This window comes from Pezoporus flaviventris, unplaced genomic scaffold, assembly GCF_033815535.1.
Source record: "Pezoporus flaviventris isolate CSIRO_AGI_PZ_B2104156 unplaced genomic scaffold, CSIRO_AGI_Pfla_v1 ptg000001l, whole genome shotgun sequence".
Taxonomy (NCBI): Eukaryota; Metazoa; Chordata; class Aves; order Psittaciformes; family Psittacidae; genus Pezoporus; species Pezoporus flaviventris.
Window position 1 is genome coordinate 41,287,172 of NW_026892549.1, and position 20,781 is coordinate 41,307,952.

The 20,781-nt window shown below is 38.5% G+C and overlaps 2 long non-coding RNA genes across 2 annotated transcripts in view; both read right to left on the bottom strand.

Annotated features, from left to right (window-relative positions):
- LOC133269596 (uncharacterized) overlaps positions 1-20,781 on the bottom strand; it is a 153,229-nt gene that overhangs the window by 80,526 nt on the left and 51,922 nt on the right. The window lies entirely within an intron of this gene.
- Positions 1,010-1,771, bottom strand: LOC133269594 (uncharacterized). The gene is made up of 2 exons (XR_009743505.1): positions 1,558-1,771; positions 1,010-1,399 (listed from the first exon to the last, which is right to left on the bottom strand). It is a non-coding gene; the product is annotated as an uncharacterized LOC133269594 (long non-coding RNA).

Consider the following 20,781-nt stretch of genomic DNA (forward strand, 5'->3'; position numbering starts at 1 on the left):
AACGTGACTCTCAGCTTGGGAAAGATTAAATGGTCCATGCTGAAAAAAGGTCTCTAGTCCCTACCAACACCATACACAACCATCCTGACCAAGCCATACTTCTCCTTCAGCTGTGACAAGATGTTGATTTAGCAAAACAATACCTTCCTTTTCTATCAATTAATTTTGTGTTCAGGCTGAGATGTATCTGCTCCCACTTATGACTCCACAGGCCTCCAAGCCTCTCTGCAGCCCTGGGCAGAGAAGCACAGGGGGGCAGTGCTCTTCTCCTTGGCTCTGGTCTTCTACGTCATATCTGTGAAGCCCCATTTAAAGGCAAGTTTGGTAGTAATGGTTACAGGTGGACAAAGAAAACAAAACCCCACAAATAATTCACTATGTGAGCCACGTAGTAATATCAAATCAGAAATTTAGAGTAGAGCCTGATGCTGAAGACGTGTAGCATTTTCCCAAGCACTTGAAGGGGCAAGGAAAATACAAATGCACATCAAGAGTGTGCATGAGAACTCCCATGCTGCACTTTGTACCATTACCTCTCTAAGCTGTTACTGCCATGCAGCTCTTGCTGAAATCTGGTTTCTTTTTTTATAATTTTACCTTCAGGATCATGGTAAAAAAACCAACCATATAATGAACACTGAGTGATTCAGGAATAGGCAAGAAGATACTGACTGCTCTTGTCAGGCACTGTGTAAGCAACCTCCTTTCCACTGAAGCAGAAATGACAGAGCAAGGATTCCACTTGTGTTAGAAAGTGGCTTTTGTTTCTGACCTGTTCATTTCTAAGCTGATTTGGGTTTGAGCTTTCACATTTCCAGTTTTGGAAGGACAATTTTGAATATGCTTAAAACTAGCATCAGAAAGAGAAACGCCTGTTATCAAGATACAGAGCAGTAGCTCAGTGTGCCATGGCATAATTACACTGTCTCCTTTCTGGAGGTAGGTCCTGGACTTCCTCTCAGCACTGCTCCATAAAGACTCTATAGCAAACAGATGATCAAACCCTAGGGCTATCACTACTGTATTTCTTTTATTATTAGAGTCTTGTTTGGTTGTGGTAGAATTCTCAACACTGTTTTTCCCCTCTGTTGACTTTGCTAAGCGATATCTTCTATACACATTTATGCTGTTTTATCTTTGCATTTTTTATGGGGCAAATACGTTTGGGAATGAAACAGAAGAGACAGACTTGGATACATCAAAATGGCTACAGAAGCCTTCTGGTGCCAAAGTCTTGAATTGGCTCAGCTATCCTGCTGGTTGCTATTATGCAGTTTCCAGTTTTCCTGAATTTTTTGCAGATGAAGTACATGAGGGTTGTTCTATTCAGGGTGATATGTAGTTATTCACTCAAGGACTCACTCCTGTGGCTCTAAAGCAAAGCAGCAACAGCCATCAGCTGCATGAAAGAATAAACAGAGAATACCCATAAATACCTGCTTCTGGCAAATTTATAAATAAGTCTAGCCTGAAGTACTTCTGTGCATATATACTGCGTGGCTTTTGGAGGCAGAAGGAAAAAGGGCTTCAAAAGAAAGAAGATGAGGAGATACCTACAGAAACACACAGCAGAGAGGCAACAGAACTGCGGAATGCAACACTCTTCAGAAGCAAGGGGAAAAGAGGGAGAATGGCAAGAAAAACTACAACACATGGAAATACATGGGCTGAAGAGAGATTACAAACCTAGGAAAATAAGTTTGCCACTAAAACAGTGGTAAGAAAGTGTTTCAGAGAGAAACCCATGGAGACATGTAATAGCAACAGTAGTTTCTCCCTAGAGATAACATAGCTTAAAACCAGCTTCTAGATAGTAAAAGCTGCAAGTATTCAGAGGGCACAGCAACTGGTAAATTTCTATGGTTTATCCATCTTTCTTTCAAAAATCAGTTTAAAGGGTTTGGCCTTCCTGGCTTACAGTGTATCTAGCCATAATAACATTTTAATCAGACTAATACAAAATAATTTAAATGCCAGGGACAGTATAAATATGCTTACATTTCTGCAACAAAATGTGCTGTCCTAGAGCAGAGTGATAGCCTGTATCTGAGCAAGGCTTCCCATTTTCCATGAGTAAAATTAAAAGTTAATTCATTTCAGAAGGTGAATAGTTGCAGAAATGACTAGTGTTTGCTCAGATCTCACAGGCACCTCTCCCTCACAGTTTGTCCACAATCCATACAGCAGCACTTCCAACTGCATTTTCCCAGCTGCCATGCAAGTCCTGCAGATACATGGCAGCTTAGTATTTCATTACTTCATTAATGTTGTCAAAACTTTAAACTGTTTGAGTGTATTAGGTAACCAGTTGCTGCATGTAGGCTATCAGGCTAATTAACACTTCCAAGGCTGCACGCTACTTCCCTGCATGCCCAGCACCAATCAAATCTAACTACACAGCAACGCTTCCATCCACCACAACACACGAGCATTATCAAGCACTCACCCAGAGCTGCAGCACACACAGCTGTAATAACTGCGCTCTGAACACTTAAGCCTACATACAAGTACTAAGTTACGCATTCTTGGAAATCTTTTCCCTTTGTCAGAAACAATTCTGCAATGACACACAGGAAAACAGACTAGATAAAGATGCTGAATCTGGCTATCATTGATACTTTTGTTTAATCCTCTGTTTGTCACAGTGGATGAGCCCAGAACAGACCAGGGTATCTTTTATTATGAAATCCTGCAGGACTTCTTAAAAATTTCAACTGTGGCACATTGATTTGTAAGACAATGACTTTTAAAACAAAACACTTAAAGCTCTTATTGACTGTGTATTAGCAGTGTATCAGAAGGTAAAATTCATACTGTCAGCTTTCTTCAGGCCACACTATAACATGTTAATATACAGTACATACATAAAAAGAGAAAGATAATAATGGCAATAAAAAGGTACAGCAGCTAACAGTAAACTGAAGACATGGGGTCTGCAGAAAGGCTTAAAAGAGTTCCCCATTTCAAGGTACTACACAGACTACGTGCTAGCTACTGACTTTGCATTCCTATAGATGAACGATAGGAAGTACAGAATAACAGTTCTGCATTTTAACTACAACATTTTCTCAGTTCCATAATTTTGTATTTTCAGTCAAATTGAGAAGAAGAAGGGCTATTCTGGTAGAAATTAAGTATAAAGAAAAATCAAGAAATTCAGACTGCCTTTTCAAGCACACAATTATTTTAGAGACTTCTGATCACATTGCTTCTATAACACTGATCTCTTCATCTCAGAATTAAGGCCTTGCCAATGATAGATACTATTCTTCCTTACTCTGCCTTTACTGTAGTAGTCTGATTTCATCTCGAAGGGAACATACGTAACAGCTGTAATCCTTAGATTTTGAAGAACAGCTATACTAATATCCTCATTTTAGTTTGCTATCTAAACCCCAGCATCTTTCTACTCATTTCATGCACAGAAGCTATTTGAATTTTTTGGTTTAGTTCTCTTTGGTGAGCTTAAGGTAATTACAGATTTTGTATATTCTCCCCCAGAGATGCTGTTTTTCAGGCTGATGGTTATAAGACCTTCAGAGAACTTCCAGGTTTGACTAATGAAAGGTCTAAATATGACCACAATTGACACATGTACTTCTACTACATTACTCCAAAGGCTGTATCGTACTTTTCCTTCATTCAAGCACCTTTGCCATATCCCATTTGACCCAGCACATCTCAAGAGACTGATGCCAGTGATGTCTCCGGCTTATTCTAGGTTTTCTGTGTGGGCTCTCTCTACCCATTCTATCAGTAGACTTCCAGAAGTGAACAGCCCCAGTATAGGTATTGCCAGTGCTACCTATTTAAAATACATCCACTGCCATTACTCACAATCTCTTGCAATTAATTACCGTGGTGCCTGTGATGGATGACAGTAACTCCCACCACTGAAGGAGCCCACAATAAAGAAGAATATTCCTCCAGCATCATGCACAAGCCCTTTTTTTGTTGGATTTGGTCAGACTTAAGCAACCTGGTGCTGTAATTTCACCAGTCTGTGCACACTACTTCTCCATATGGAAACGAATAGCTTCATTAGAGTTAAGTACAAGCAGCAATCCCTCATACCAGTACAAATATTCACAGCTGCTCCCCGTTACAGAAGGTGAAAAATATTCTTCACGATACAGAGCCACATGAACAATCCTGATATTTTAGTAAATACTGTCTACTAGAACACACATCTGACACACGCTGAGCTGCTTGGGGCATTGTTATATCCATTTTCTGGGTTTCTCTCATTTATTTTCCTTGATTTTCTTTTTCTGTGACTCCTCCATTTCCAAATCTTTTGTATGTTTAAATGCATTGCTACCCTTCCATCAACTTTCGTCATTGTCTCTCAACACCTCCACTTCTATTACTCTTTATTGTAACTCAAGCAATGTAGTCATAGCAGCTACATTTGTAAATCCTCTGTGCTGTCACTTCAAACAGCTGCAACCTGCTCATTGCTCCTTCTCCTCCCTCCATTCTCAACCCCCTTCCTCCTTCAAGAAGTTTGGCATGTCATTACTTTGTGGAATTTTCATGCACTTTAGAATGCGCAGGTATCTGCTCACACTTGTGAGCCCCAATGCACTTTAATGAGAGTATTTAAAAAAAGAAAGAAAACCCACAATGAAATTAGCATGTCAGCTCCCGTTCCATGCACTCACATCACTTTTCTTCCATCATTTATATGCCTCAAAGCTGATACACACTGTATGTATTAGCATTTTAGCTCACAGTTGCACCAGCAACTCCACAAGTCCTACAGCAGGTTCATGAGAAAGTTATTTCCTTCTGATTTATCTTTGTTGAAGTTGATTTTGTGCAGCTCTAATTCCCACTGGCTACCCAAACTACACATATCCTTCCTACCCCTTATTTCAAAGCAGGATTAGGCCAGTCCTGTAAGGTCACAGAGTTTAGAGAGCATCCAGGAATTTTCTTTCCCAGTTTCAAAATCAAAGGAGAAACAGAGGTGGTGGGGCAGCGCAAGGTATGTTTTTTCATGGCTGCTGAATATTACTAAGAAATTACTACAAAGATGGCACAAACAGGGAGAGGAACCCTTCAAGGCTATAGATTTGGGATGTTTTTAATATACTAATGGAAAGCATTGGTGTTTTCTGGCTTTGGGACAGAATTGTATTTTAAAGCTAAAATCCTTGTGGAATTGTCTCACTGCCGTTTTTCACATATCCAGCTCTAATCACAAGACCAGGTTGGATGAGGCTTTGAGCAAATTGGTGTCCCTGCCCATGGCAAGTAGGTTGGAACTAACACAAAACAGTTCCAACACAAAACGCTCTGATTTTATGATCAAGGCAGAAGAGAACGTTAATTTCTTCTGTTTGAGCATATATTAGAAGTGCTTTAAAAAAAATGCATCATAAACATATCAAAGAATTCCCAAGAACAGCAAAACTGTATTTGTAGGCTTAACTAAAATGGTCTTCTATGCATCCCTACTTAGAGCTTTGTTCATAGTGCTCTAACAGTAGGGGTGAAGGGTGTTGTTGGAGTCACTAACGGATATGACTGACACCTGGTCAGACCCATAATATTTTATTATATTCCTGTACGAATATAGGTTTATGAGAATTTTGTTACTCCAATGCAACTGTCTGATATCAGAGCATCATGACTACAAATTCTGGGTAATCAGCCAGAAGACTGTTGTCTGTAAAAGTTAGAATCAGATAAGAAATACAATGAGTTGCCAATATGGATCAGAAACTGCTTTCACAGTATTATTTGGACTTGCACCTGAACCATAAGCAAACCCTGAAGGTAACTTTCAGGACATTTGATTTCTTACTCTGCCTTATTATTTGCACATGCTGAAGTCCCTCAGGAGTTCCAAACTAACCTGTCATGTCTTCTTCCTCCATCTCATGGCTTCCATCTATCACCAAGTGTATCCCAGCCTCTGAATGAGCTTTTCCATTTCCTAAGCATTTCTTTTGTACAAGATCTGTTTCATATCTTGTAACTTTATTAGCATTTTTAAAAATTTTCCTCTCCATCATAATTTACCTTCAGGGTTAGCAAAAATACTTTGAAGATTTTTTTTTTTTTAGCATTCAGGGAGCAATTTAAATTGCAAAAAGACAACATATTTGTTTCAATAAAATCATTACTCGCCTCCAAGGGGAGTTTTACCACATGAGCATATCATGTGGTCAGTTATGACAGGGTCCAGAAATCCAAAAAGCTGGCATTCACTCACTACAGGGTTTGTTGGGGTTTGGTTTTTTTTTTTTGACATACTTCACTGGAAGGTATAACATGAATATAGAACACCAAAGTCATTATAGTAGACATAAGTGCACCTACGCAGCAGGAAGAAGTTACTAACAAAATTCATGATGTTGAGGGGCTGCAGTGAAAGTTTATTCCTCTTGTATAACAATCAGCTGAAAGGGAGGATTAATATTTTTATTTTAATATTAAACATTTGGTATTGTCCCCAAGCAATACACCTAACCAGATGAATCGCTTGTCTTTTTCAATAAGTAATTCATGTTGTCATGGCCATATCAGAAGCTTAAAAATGAAAGTTATTTGTATGAGGACTTTTCATTTGGCCAACAATTGGTTTTGGCAAGTATGAAAAGTATCATTAAATATGCTACATTGGAATACTGACACTTGCAAATACTTTAAAGATTATTAAAACCCAAATATTATTATAGGAGGAATATAAATGTAATGTTCAAATTATTGGTCTGAAAGACATAGATGTTTGTTATTTCACATCAGATTATTATAAAGAATATAACATTACAAGGATTACCATAACTTCAGTTGAAAAAGGAAGGATTGATTTTTTTCGTCAGAGAACCTGAAAAATCAAAATGCTTCTAACTGATATAAGTTGTAGAGTTCATACATTTAAATGTAGTCAGATCTTCTCCACAACTATAGGATTTTTCTCTACTTTTAAGCTCAATTGTAGAGCCTATTTTACTCCAATAACTCATTTTTTGAAAACGAGATTTTCAGGACAGCTTCTATTTAGAGGAGTAACGGAGGGAAGATGATCTCAGTAACAGCCAGCTTATTCAAAGATACTGAACACAAATTTGTTTTCCTTTGAAAAACAGCAAAAGAGAAAAGCAACAGCACACTTTCCCATTCCATTTAGAAATGGTGAAATGACATAATGGATTTGATGCAGAAAGTCATTCCTTTCTGCCATTTATCATGTTTTTCCCTAGTATAGACATGTTTCTGTTCATGGCTTTTTCTTTCACCAGGTCTGTCCGAGCAGCCAGTGCCCAGCCCTCAGCAGACATTCTTCCAAATTGCCTTGCCGAGGGCAACAATCTCTTTTGCATTGGAGACCTTTTTAACGTCAGACATGGGCACTTTGGAGCATAGTAATAAGTGTTAGAGCTAGTGATAGTTTTTTGCTGAACACCTAACAAAGGGTTTAGTTGTATATTTTTTATAATTAGATAGGTGATTCATCTAATACATCAAAGCCCCTCCCCAGAAAATTGTGGTAATCATCATACAGCATTGGTTAAAATGTTTAAGTATTTGTGGAGCTTACTACTGATGTACTGCTTTTGTCAAACATAAGTTTCCCACAATATACAGATCTTCAAGAAAATTCCAGACAGGTCGCCTCTTTTTTCTGTGCTCAGCAAAAGGCCTCATACCCTCCCCCCCTTCCTCTAAATCGTATCTCCAAAGCACTTTCCATGATAGTTTCTCAGATCCCTTTCTAAGGATCTATCCTAAGGCTTTAAGTAAAAAAAGCCTACAAAACTCTGATTTATTATCACCATTTGTGTCCATGAGCTTTATTGCCCAACAATAGATCAACTTGGCTTGCTTTAGGCATTAACAGTACATTAGTAGGCCAATTATAACACTCTAAAAGTTTAATTTGTAAACAGTACAAATCATTATTGTTTCACAAAATGAGATTTCCATCCTATTACTAACATATATTAGCAGTGCCAATTTTATTCTAATTGCAGGTTTGATTTAAGATACTTAAGTCAATTTTATTGATAAGCAGTGTCATCTGCAATATATTACAGATGACCTGAAAGTTTACAGACAGATAGCTAAAGATACAGTTGTAAGAATACTTTTTGTTATTCTCTACACCTTGATTAGCCTCAGGAGCCAGACATAAACTATGCCAAGGACAATCCAGGGAGGGGAATTATTACCTGGTGATACAACTTCTTTTAACTCTCCACAAGTTTTCTCCTGCCAGTGAAAGAGGATGTGAATGCTTGCTGTTGTATTCACACACCTTCCCAGTAAACCAGTAGAATTAGGATGGTTCAATAAAAGATGACTAAACTCAATCAACTGCAGGGGTTTGGGTTGGGTTTTTTTATCTTTAATTTCAAGCCAACTGACTGCAGTAATCTTAATCCAGTACATTTCTGATTGTGCTGCCTTGCTGTATTTGACAGAGCTGTCTGGGTTATGATTAGAGTGCCATGGAAGTACTTGTTACTGTCAAGCCAGCAGTAAAAATCTGCTTTTATTATGGTGGGTATTTTACTCCTAGGCATTCCAAGGGAGACTCTGCTCTGCTAGAGGACATGAAAGTGTATCAAGTTTGATTGGTTTAATCTACAATTAGAGTTCTAAAGCATGAAATCAGCCTGTCTTTTTGTGTTGTATATGCACAGCAGTAAGATGAGCTCCTGAGAAGCTACAAGAAGCACTTGAGAAAACAAATAATATCCCTGTCACGTTCCTGGGAGAAAGCTGTCAGCTCCATTAGTGGAGAGAGATGTAGGTCAGCCGATATGCAAGATACTTAATGCTTTCCTTTTCCATATTATAAAGAGAGCCATTATAGATGACATACAGGCTTACAAGGAAATCTCAGAATAAGTGGCATAACGCCTGCTATTAACTGTGTTGGAGACACTTTAAATATCTCTATCAATACAAAATCTCATACTTTCCTGTGGCCGCTAGCTCTTTTAGCTTGTACCATTTCAAAAAACCAGAAGAACAGCAATGATGCAAGATGGGCCAAGCAACAGAGGCAGGGACATGCTAACAATCATCAAGGCTTCTTTAACAGAAGCAGTGTCATCACAAGGAATTACAGCATTTGAAGGTGGGAAGGTGGAATTAGTTTTACTTGATTTCAAGTATTTATGATGCCATATAATATTTATGATGCCATATGAAGTATTATTATATTTGCATCCCATTTAAGAGATATGGAAGTAGCAGAAAGATGGTGAAACAATTTATGCAGGTACAAGCAGATAAAGGGAGGTGAAAGAGGTGAAAAACTCAAACCATGAAAAATAAAAGATTAGGTAATCCAGTGAAAAGTACACTGTATGTACATATGACAGCTATTTAAACTACTTAATTTGGGGAAGAGTGGGAGAGGTCATAATCTCTCTGGCAATGCAGAAGTCTCCAGATAGCAAAAAGCATTTACACTGTTGGTCCCTCACATGGAGGGACCATGCAGGGAGGAAGGAGGTGGCAGGGGAGGAAGCTGCGGCATGGAAACATTGATACAGGAGTGTGGTCCACCTTGCAGGCTCCAGCTTAAGCCAACACTACTCACAGGTCACAACTTTACACGTCATTGAGTGTGCTAATAAAGTCTTTGCAGTATCTTGAGAATGTTGACAATACTGTGATGGTGCAGACACCCAAGGTGTCAAATAATTTTATAAATTATTATGAGAATATGGCTAATTTCTTACACAGGCAGTGGAAGTCAACAGTACCCAAAAAGTGACTGGAGGACACAGCAACTTGGATACAGACACTCGGGGCTGCACATTAATGCAGTAGCTTGAACTCAGTTCCATGGTGAAATCAAGGGAATTGACATGATCACATCCTCCTTTCATCTGAATTTTATAATTCCTTTCTACGGTTTTGTGAAGCCAGTTATCACAAAAAGCTGTATTTCATACCTCCTTCTGCCATTGCTACCGAGTCCAATTCTTTTAAATGTTATTTTCCATTTCTGTTTAAAAAAATGCGAGTTTAGATTTTAATCAAGAGTTAAAGTAAGAAATGTGCCAAAACCTAAAGTGGCTTATTAGTCTAAACAGGATGTAAAAGATTTTCCCCTCATTTTATAGCACCAAAATTGCTAGTGTGCACAGGAGCTTTCTTACCCAAGATCTCACAAAAATAGAAGTTTGCGCTGGGTTTTGCTTAATAAGCAGACATTGTTTAAAGCAGTAGTCAATTAATCACTGAAAATGCTGTTCTGACTATAATTAATAACTACAGGCAAAAGACTATAGGCAAAAAGACAAGGTAGATCAAGAAAAGCAAACACATCTCCAAGAATAGATTTTTTCTCCCTTTATCACTCCTGGAGCTCACAAATATCTCAAGTAGACCCTGCAGCTGAACCACTGAAAGTAAAAAGATGGAGAAAGAGGGCTGTTAAAGCATGGTCACTTTTGACTATTTACATGCAGGAATAGAGAACAACAACTGGTCAGACAAGAAAGATTGAACAGTAACGCGTCATAGATAAAAATGGATACCAAAAACATAACACAAATTTTGCATGGGTGGGTTTTTCTAATCATATTTCAGAAACACGCGAGTTGCAGCCCTAGGCAAGTGGGAGTGGGGAGCAGAAGGAAAGAGGAAAGGAGGAATAGATGCTTGAACTAGTTCTTCAGATGCCATCAAATGCCCCAGCAATCTTGCAGTCTCCAAGACAGCAGAACTGAGAGCTCCTTGGTGCAAAAAGCAGAGGGGAACAGCTTCTTCCCTTCTGCTCCTGCCCAGCCCCATCCTGCAACTGCCCAGGTGCTTCCACTCAAGCTCCCACCACCTCAGCAGGCTTCAGCACCCACTGGCTCACGTGGTGGCTCAGTGGTGCTAGAGCTTGCTGTGAGCAATATATGTGCCAGCATAAGGCTGTAAGAAAGGAGAGGGAATGGGACTGGAACATTCTTGGCAGCAGCAGGAAGGCACAGCAATTTGTTGTCTCATGCAACTGCCACCAAAGGGTACAGCAGTTGAGCTGTTATGGATCCATAACACAGTAAACCTTCACTGAATGGCATGGTTTTCAGAAGCCTGATTGACATCTAAGGGACATGATATAGGATAATAACAATGTATCTGGAAAAACCCTGCCAGTTTTTGCAAGAGGTAATATTGTTCCACAGTGCCCTTTTTTTTTCTTGCAACACGGTTTATAAGAGATCTTCTTCTACAGACAAGATTATAAACAAGAAGGTAAGTACGCCTTTAATTCCATCTATACCAACAAAAGTTTAGCATAAATCATATTTAAAACATATCACTAGCCAATATAGCAAAGCAAGCAAAAACCTGTAATACAGATTTCACAAATGGAATTTTACATAAATAAACATGACAGGCATAACTGTGAGGAACCCGTTCTTCAACTTCTTCAAGGACCATCTCCACCACTTTCAGTTAAATCAAAGATGGTCTCAGTCTTTGAGGTTAAATTGAATACTTCCTTCCGTACAAAGTTCCCCCTGACTTTGAATAGGCGCTCTACATACAAAATGACTAAAATATTTATGGTTTCCACTTTATGTATGAGAGCATATACATCATGATATAATATATTCATTCCTACCCCGTGTATATACTAAGTAAATATAAAGACTAGGAATGTATGCATTATTCCTTGCTAATTTTGTCTTGAGGTATATATATTTAACTCCAAACCCGATTTCCATTCTTTTCTTTGCAACACATTTCATATCTTAAATTATGAATGTACAACAGAGGATGTTGTTCAGATGTCAAAGAAGCAATCAGCTGAAGACGACTATCATTCAGAAGCCATTCAGAGTCAAACAGAAACAATTTTTTTTTAACCTTTAAAAATGCTACAGTATATTAGGAATATAAGAATTGATTCTATCACTGCCTGGAGTACTGAATTTTTATTCATACTTAGGATTATTGCCTTTACAAAGTACTAAATTCAGCAAGCATGTCATAAATTATGACAGTGATTTCTATGTAAAAACATAGACTGCTGAACTCAAGAAGTGCAGAATAAAATACTTGAAGGGAAATAAAAGTCCCTGCAAGCTGCACAACTAAGACAATACAAAGTCCACCAGTCAAGCATAGTTTATATGCCAGACTAACTTCAGAAGTGGCCAGGTTTCTGCTTACTCCGTGTACGGTGACTCCAGCAGCTGGATGCAATGCTTCTCCCTCCACTCAAGATACGACACCAGCCTTAGTCCCACATCATGATGAGAACGTAGGGGACCCAGTGCAAGAATCTATAACTGTGACCCAGAAAACTGGACAACCCACATCAATGCAGGATGCATGCTTAGAAAGTGTCCCCCTGCTGCCTTACACACAGTCCAAGGCAGGTAACTGGACGAACAAAAACAGCCCCACACAAAAGGCATGGAAAGACAGAAGTGACCCAGGAACATATGCAGGGGAGGCAAGGAAAAAGGCTTTTGAAAACCTCCATAAGCAGCCAGTGAAGCGAGATCCAGGCAAAGGCATATACTCGGAGATCCTAAGTGGACAGATACACCCATTTCCGATTCTTAAACCCAACTTGAAATTGTATTTGGTTCATAATAATCCCTTGCAGATGCTGTGCATCCTGCATATAGAATTCCCAGTAAGCCTCACAGACACACTTCATGGGCCTCACATAATTTATTTGAAGCTCCTTTTAATCATTAGAGCAACAATACACGTAATCCAGTCTCAGGACTGAGAAGATACAAATGTAGTATTGCAGAAAGTAATGACATTGAAGCTTGCTGGAGGACAAGTCATGGTTCTGCAAGCTGGGAGAAACTGGGAAGGTACCAGACCAAGGTGCAGAGCTGACACAGCTGCAGAGAGTGGCAGGTTACCTGGGCTACAGGTAACCTTTCATGAGCAGAAAGACAAAGGAAAATGAAGATGAAGGACATTGCAAAAGATTCAGAAAGATTTTCAACATTAAGCTTCTTCAACCACCTACCCAATTCTGACCAAACTGCTTGGACACATTTATAAAAAGTACTTTTGCATTTCATCTCAGTTCTACAGCTGTAGGAACAGTGCTAGTCCTGCGAAAACTGAAGCCCACAACAGGCTTAGCATCCCTAGCAAAGTCATTCTCAAGTGTTACGAATGGGTTCTACTAAATTTTTAATGAAAACAGCCACATAACAGCAGTATGAGGCATAGAGCAAAGTCCAAAGTCAGAGTGAACACGGAGCTATTATTAACTAACAATCATTTTCAAAACAGATTTAAATGGTAATTCTATGGATATGAACAAGATTATCTTACAGCACAGTTACAACAAAAGCAAGAGATGAAAGTTACAAGGGGATTTTCAAATGAAGTACAAAATGGTTTTAAAATTGCACGAGCTGTTTCACATGCAAGAGTTTGTACTACACACCTCAGTGCCATTCACACAATTACTTTCACAGTCTGGTAAACCACTAAAGTCTGCCACATGAGACACTTATCAGCCACTAAAAGGCAAAGCCCAGCACCACTGGTAAGTGGCACACTAAAAGCTAAAGCTGCTATAGAGCAAGGAATTGACCCTCCTAGCATTTTTACTTGTTAAATTAAAATGTATTTGGTTTGATTAGAACATTGTTGATGGTTCTTTTTGCATTGCTGTGGCATTCAGATGTGCAGGTTGAGATCATTAAACAAAAGGATTTTCCATAGTAGTGGCAACCATAAATGTAAATGTTAACTTGCATTACAGAGTCACACCTGCACACATATATACTGCCCCAGCTCTCTCCCCCATTCTCTTCCTGCTGCAGAGAACAAGCTTCTCCCATACATTCATCTTGTTTGACAAATTCTTACTCCATTCAGCCAGCTTCTAACCACTCCCATGCATACCCAAACATTTATCTTCCCCTTTTTAAACCTCATCTGATGTGCTTTCTGATTAGATGTGTAATGCTGGAGGTGGAAAACTGAAATAATCACGAAGATACTTCTGAAAACATAAATTTATGTAAAAAAAATCTATATTTTAATATTCACACTGTGATGAAAGCCTGGAATTATTAGCAGCTTTTCAGTGTGTACGTGCCATGATTTAATCACCAGTCATATTTTGTGTCTTCCAGTGGTACTCTGGCTACAGACTCCCATGATGAAGGCAGTATCTTTCAGAAGATCTGTATAAAGAGCATAACTTAATATATTAAGTTTCTCTCTACCTCTCTGGTTTCTATCACAGAGAGAAGAAGTATTGATTAGGAAAACACACTAACAGGCACATAGGTGGGAAAGTCACCATGCAGTTCATGGAATTCAGAGTCCATGACAAGTCAACGGCCACAAACTATCCCCTGAAAGCAGTGATAGAGCCAGGAACCAAGCCTTAGACACAGACACTAGGCACAGCATCTCAAAGACCTGCATAGAGGTCATTATTACTGTAAGACAGTTGCAAGATGACAGTCAAGTGCGGTCAAAGGCAATTATGGGGTCAAGGCAGAAAAAGAACAGCAATCCTGACCTCAGCTGGGAAGGGTTACACAGCAGAGACTAACATAAGGAATTTGGACCTTGCAGTCAAAGTAAATAGCAAAACACATCAAAACAGTTGATACAGTCCTAGTGCTAAACAATTATTGCACTTTCTGGGACAGTTAAGTAACTGCAGGCAAAAGCCAAACACCATTCATGCATACAAGTTTCTAAAACAAACTTATAGGCTTTGGATCTATACCGAAGCAGTGGACATTTGGGGGAAGTGGCATTCACAGTATTATTCTTTCCAAGTAATAGCATGGGTAAATAAAAACTGTTTGGGAAAGATGGGCTTGCATTGTCTTCGACAGTGAATTAACCATCGGGGACCAATTCCTGTCTTTCAGTAAGTATTTTCAGAAGGATGGAGGGAAATTCCACATTTAAGAGTGGAAAGTCTCTCCAGAGGTATTTCCAAGCCCCAGACTGCAGCACATGAAACTCAGAGCAGCTACAGTACCTGGGCATGGGAAAAAAGTTTTATTTTCTTTTGCAAGTGCAGGAATTCTCCTTGATCTAAAATTTCTTCCTACAAACATAAATTGGAATGAATTTAGTCAAGTTATGGTTACCTTACCTTGCAGGTGCATCTGCACAAAAACTCACTTCCAGCCTTGAAGCTCAGCTCCCATTGCTGTCTGCACAGCCAAGCAGCACGTCCAGCAGCTCTCCACCTCACTGTAAACAGTTGGAAGAATCTGAATTATTCCCTCTAAAATAGGGCTTCAAACATTCAGCTGCATGAGCAGTCCAATATTTTACATAAAGCTTCAGTATGGAAATATTTCATGATAAATTTACCTTTATTGTGGCTGTTCTAACTTAGAACTCTATAGTTATGGATTAAAATAATGACCCAAAAAGCACCTGAAAGACACAAAAGACTTAAAAAAAAGAAATAAAGTAATTTATAATTTCTTGACTGGGAGGTATTTATTTTTATATTTAAATAACAGACTGACAATATGTCATGGTTTAAACCCTGTCACACATAAGAACTCTAGTCAATTCTGCCATTTCAAAGCTACAATGGGACAAAATTGAGGACTCCGCAAAGTTCCTTCTAATCAAAAAAAAGACAACTACACTACTCAAAGCATTTAAGTATATTAATTGTGATTTCACAAAATTGTGCCAGGAAAAGACTTCAGTGAAATAAGGGTATTCATTAATATTTAATAACTATTTCCCTTTGAGAATAATTTGGAATAGTTTAGTTCAAAAATCTGATTAAAATGGTAACATATAAAAGTTCAACTTCTACATTTGCTGGTAAGCTTGAGCAACATTATCACCAGTTGAATCGCAAATGAAGGTGAGGGTTTAAATTCCCAAAACCAAGAGTCCATTTTTTACCTTGGTCTTTTTGCAATCTTTTATTATTGAAATAATAATACCCTTTTGATGTCAGAGCCATAAAGCGTTTTAATAGTAAACATTTATTTTCAATCAAATTCAACTACTTTTCTTTAGTATGGTAGCATCTCACATGACGACATTTGAATTGGACAAGATCTGATACAATGTTTCTCATTAAGAGTTTTGCTCTCTGTGCCTCCAGATCGCTGAAAAAGTATGAAAAACAAGCACACTGTTTTTCAAAGAGTGGTAATGCCAAATTTTACAGTTTTTCATTTGGTAAATCATATTTGACTTGCTCAAATTTCAGTAGCTCAGAGGCATGTTGTTCTAAACTGCAGCCTTGAAGGATTATGAGATCTAACATACTTTGTTGGGAAATCTCAAAAATATAATTATAAGGATTTTACAATAATGGAAATACATAACAGAAAACTGGATTTAAACCACATACAATAGACTCTGTATCAGAGCTCATGCAATGAGTATCAAAACTGTCTGATACGCTACACAGTCTCATTTCTGGTACTTTTGCTGATGCCACTGAGTTTCCGTTGTAACAGAAATACTGCTAAGCATTGTCAAGGTGGTGCAAAGTATCCCATTCTTTCTAAGAAGTCATCACTAGACCACTACACCTGGATTGATACAGAGGTGAACTTCCTAAACAAGACCTCTATATTGTGTGGGAGAAAACATCTTGCTCTGCAAAGAGAGGTCCCAGCTGTCTCACTCTCCCCAGCTAGTAAGGACCCTTAAGGGCAACCAAATGGCTGTCAGAGGTAGGGAACTGCTTCATTCCTTTATCCACACTACAGCACAATAACCTCAGTCTGATCCTCCATATGAAGCAATGTGTCAGCACAAGCAAGGCTCCTGCTCAGCAGCAGAAAATGGCTTTTGGCTGCATAAATGATATCTGAGCCATAGAGCCAGCAGATGATTTTTAACCAGTAGTGAGCAATAGCTAAATTCAACTGTAATCACAACTGTCAGTTGGCAAAACTTCTAGAATAGCTATATTAAGTCACCTCAACCTCTATTAAAAGAGAGATTAATTACTACAACAGAGAAATTCTGTTCACAATGCTGTTATTGTAATCATCCTAAACGTACGGAACTCTAAAATAATGCTGAAGTCGGCATTTGTCATGCAGATCCAAGAACAGCACTTTGCCCTAAGTAGTCTATGTTATATGTTGCTTCGTATTGGTTGACAACAAACTGTTTTCATAGGAGGCAAGAATAATTTTACCTAATCTAAATATGTAGGATTCCAGAAAAAGAAGGGCAGACAGAAGGCCGAAAACATGAATTATGCATATTGTATCAAACTCCTATCCTACTTTAGAACTGGAGCAGGTTTTGCATGAAAAGAAATCAGGATGAAACATATATTGAACAATTTTCTCCATAACTGGTTCTTACTCATCTTAAACACAAAATTTTATTTAGCTTATATCACAGGGAGACATCCCGATTAAAAAAGCACATTTACATGGGCTCCTTTGAAAGGATTTAATGCAAACAAGTCTGAAATAATTGAAGGGAAGCCATTTTCTGACTGTTTTCAAAAGAGCTTAGTGAAGAAGAGGAGGGCAGGAAAGAATTACTTTATTATATTGATTTTCTTGAAAACAAAACAAGAAAAAAAAAGGTAGGTCAAATGAACCAATTCTCTTTGTAAAAATCAATAGGAGCATGCAGAATATGAGTGAATTTACGTGTCAAAAAGGGTTTGTAACTATACTGCAAAACAAGATATGCACATTATTACTCTAATAAGGCAGGTAATACAAGAGGCTAGCTTAGTTCATTACTATACACTACTATTTTAAAATAGTTTAAAATGCAGTGTATGCATACTTTTCCTAATTTAATCAAGCCATTAATCTGAATATAACTGATTATATATTACATTGCAACTCACTAAGCTATGATGAGTCATAGCATGACTGCCCTGAAGCTGCTTAAAACATGTCTAAAACTGAAAAACGGTTCTACGTAACACCTCAAGGAAAACTGCCTATTGAAGTCTTTACCCAAATCATGCATTCTTAATCTCCAAGACTCTTCTGCTCTGTGATAAAAAAATTTCAGCCATCACCTAAAACCTGACCACAAATTTCTACTACACATTGTCAATATTTCATTGATGTTCAGCTACAAAGTAGAAATTAACACCTTGCAGCATACAGCACTTGACAAATCTAAAACTCTACTGGCTTCTTTAAATTAATATAGTTTCACATCAAATACCTGAAAGTGAAAGGAATCCCTCCTTTATCAATACCCTCAAGGGGATAACATCAGTCCCCCACACTTGAAATCACAAGTGTTTGGGAGCATTAACCTCATCTCACCATTAGCAATTACTATCATTACCATCAATCACATAAAAATCAGTTTCAGGACTGATTCCCAATTTCCAGCAGGACTGGAGCTGGGGGCATAACTGCCTCTGTTACATCCTGACTGTACAATCTGATATCCAGCTATAATACTCAAGGGACCCAGGTGTCCAGCTCAAGCCCCTTCTTTATGAAGCCTCAGCCACCCCTCAACAGCTCCCCTTGACCTACAAAAGACACATGTGAGTCCTTAAGTTTCTTCTGTGGCTTCCCTACCTCATTCTTTAAGACAGCAAAACACTTTGGATGCAAAAACTGTGCATGCATAAACATCTAAGGGGCTTCAAGCAACATCACCTAAAAGCACCAGAAGGTAGTAGATAATCTACTGGAAAGGAGGACTTACAGGTCAATTTTGAGGTTTTTGTAGCTGATATCAAATCTGCCCCTGACTTTGCCAGTGGTAGAATCAATGGGAAAGGACCACAAGGACGGTAAACTGAAACCCCTTCTGTTTAAAATCTATGCATTATTCAGGTTCACACTGAGGACTTCATCGTGTTTCTTCCCACTCCCTCCACTCACCAATACATAGTATAAGGGTCAAAACCATTTCTTCATAATAAGCCTCTTTTAAGAATATTCAGGAGAGAAAATATAGGAAAACTAAACAGCAACCATAGCAGAGCTAAAATTAAAATAACATAATATCCTATACTAAATTCATATTGGACAATAAATATAAGCTAGTTATTAATAAAAGTCATAAAAGGCATGTACTTTTGTCACTTTTTCAAAGAGTACAATGCACTTTGCTGCTATTCAGTGGACTAAGTACTGCCAGGTTAGTCAAACCCTTTCAAAAAAAGATAACATCAAATATGTTCTCATTTCAGATGAACAACAATGTATTTACTTGGTTTATAATCACATTTATGAGAGGAAGAAAGAGGAAAACCCCACTTTTCCAGCTTTGCAGGTCTGCAGTTTTAACTTCACTTTTGTTTTTTGAAAAGAACCTGAACCAGCATTTATAGTCACTGAATAACAAACATCAGAAGAGCTTCCTTGAGACAGCATATTTTCAATTGTGCGTTCATGACTGGCAGATATATTTTACTTATTTTTGTATAAGTTACTACAGGAAGTCTAAAAAAAATACAAGGTAGAAGAATTCAGACTATGTTACTCACCACATTCATTTATCCTAGTACCAGACATGAGTTTTATGTTACCCAACAGAAGTGTTTCTCAATTCCCTTCTTCATAACTCTGTCTACTGCACATTAAATATATATATATAATTAAATATTCAAAGTAACAGCAGCATGCAATAGCAGGAAAAAAGGACACAGAGGCTTTTCAATCTCTGATTAAAAGGAACTGCCTTCTTCAAAATCAAAGACAAGACTTAAACCTAATATACTCTAGGAATTCTCTCCATTGTAGCAACTGGCATCCAGTCATTGACATAGATAACTCAAACTGCATAGATAACTGCAAACTTGAAGCAAAGACAGAGGGAGCAACCATGACCATCATCAGACTTGACCTCCTGCTCAAAATCACATTGAGCTTCATCAGCACAAACTGCAGCTTTCCTTGTCTGCAGTGTACAGTACAGTTGCATCAGCATGCAACCACTCGGGTGGCAGAAAATTCAACACAGACATAGCTACAAAGGGAGAGTTTTGGTATTGGGTAAATTAGAATGGGATCTAAAGAAGCCAGTGAATTTAAACTAGCAAGAAAACAGGTGGGACTTCTTTTATAACAACTAATAACATTAGTATTAGTTATTTCATGACAACTAGTCATTTAGAGCAGCTGTATTTGTTTCCTCGGCTATAGTCTTATTTCACACCATTGCATTGAGATTTCTTAATTGAGCTTTGTCAGTCAGACTTTACCCTGATTTCTTTGGCATACAAGCCGTTTCTTTGAGTACAGGTCTAAACCCTACAATGAGAGTAACACAGTCACAATAGGGATACACAGAAAAGTACAGCAACACTGGTTTTTAACTCCCTGGGCAGAGAATATTTGGAGTATGCTCATCCGCCAGCAATGCTGCACTTGGTACCTACCCAACCAGCAGTAAAAACCACACTACAAAACCACAACTACAAGGTGCCCAAGAGAGAAAAGAAGTGAAACATCTCCTGATGGAAAAACCACAAATTCCCACTCTTCTTCCAGCAGATCCAGAAGAGACATAGCCTCTCAAGCCCTACAGGGATTAAAGAACAGGCCCCACGCTAACCCAAAAGAAAGTATTTGACAAAGCACCCTTCACAGCCACCACCATAACAAACCTGTGAACAAAGAATCAGATCAGAAGACTTTAAATAAGCAAATACCTGAAAACCGACACAAACCACCCACCGCCACAGCAACACCAAACCTGAAGAAACCAACTCTCCCCAAGCCATTATATGGCTTGTGATGATGGTAATGCAATGCACCTGCTCCAAGTGCCATGCCGTACACCCAGCTGCTCTCCTGCCTCCCCTTAGGGTTGCTGAGCATCCCTATCTGCATCTGGGACCATTGCAGCTTTTCTCAAGCTGCT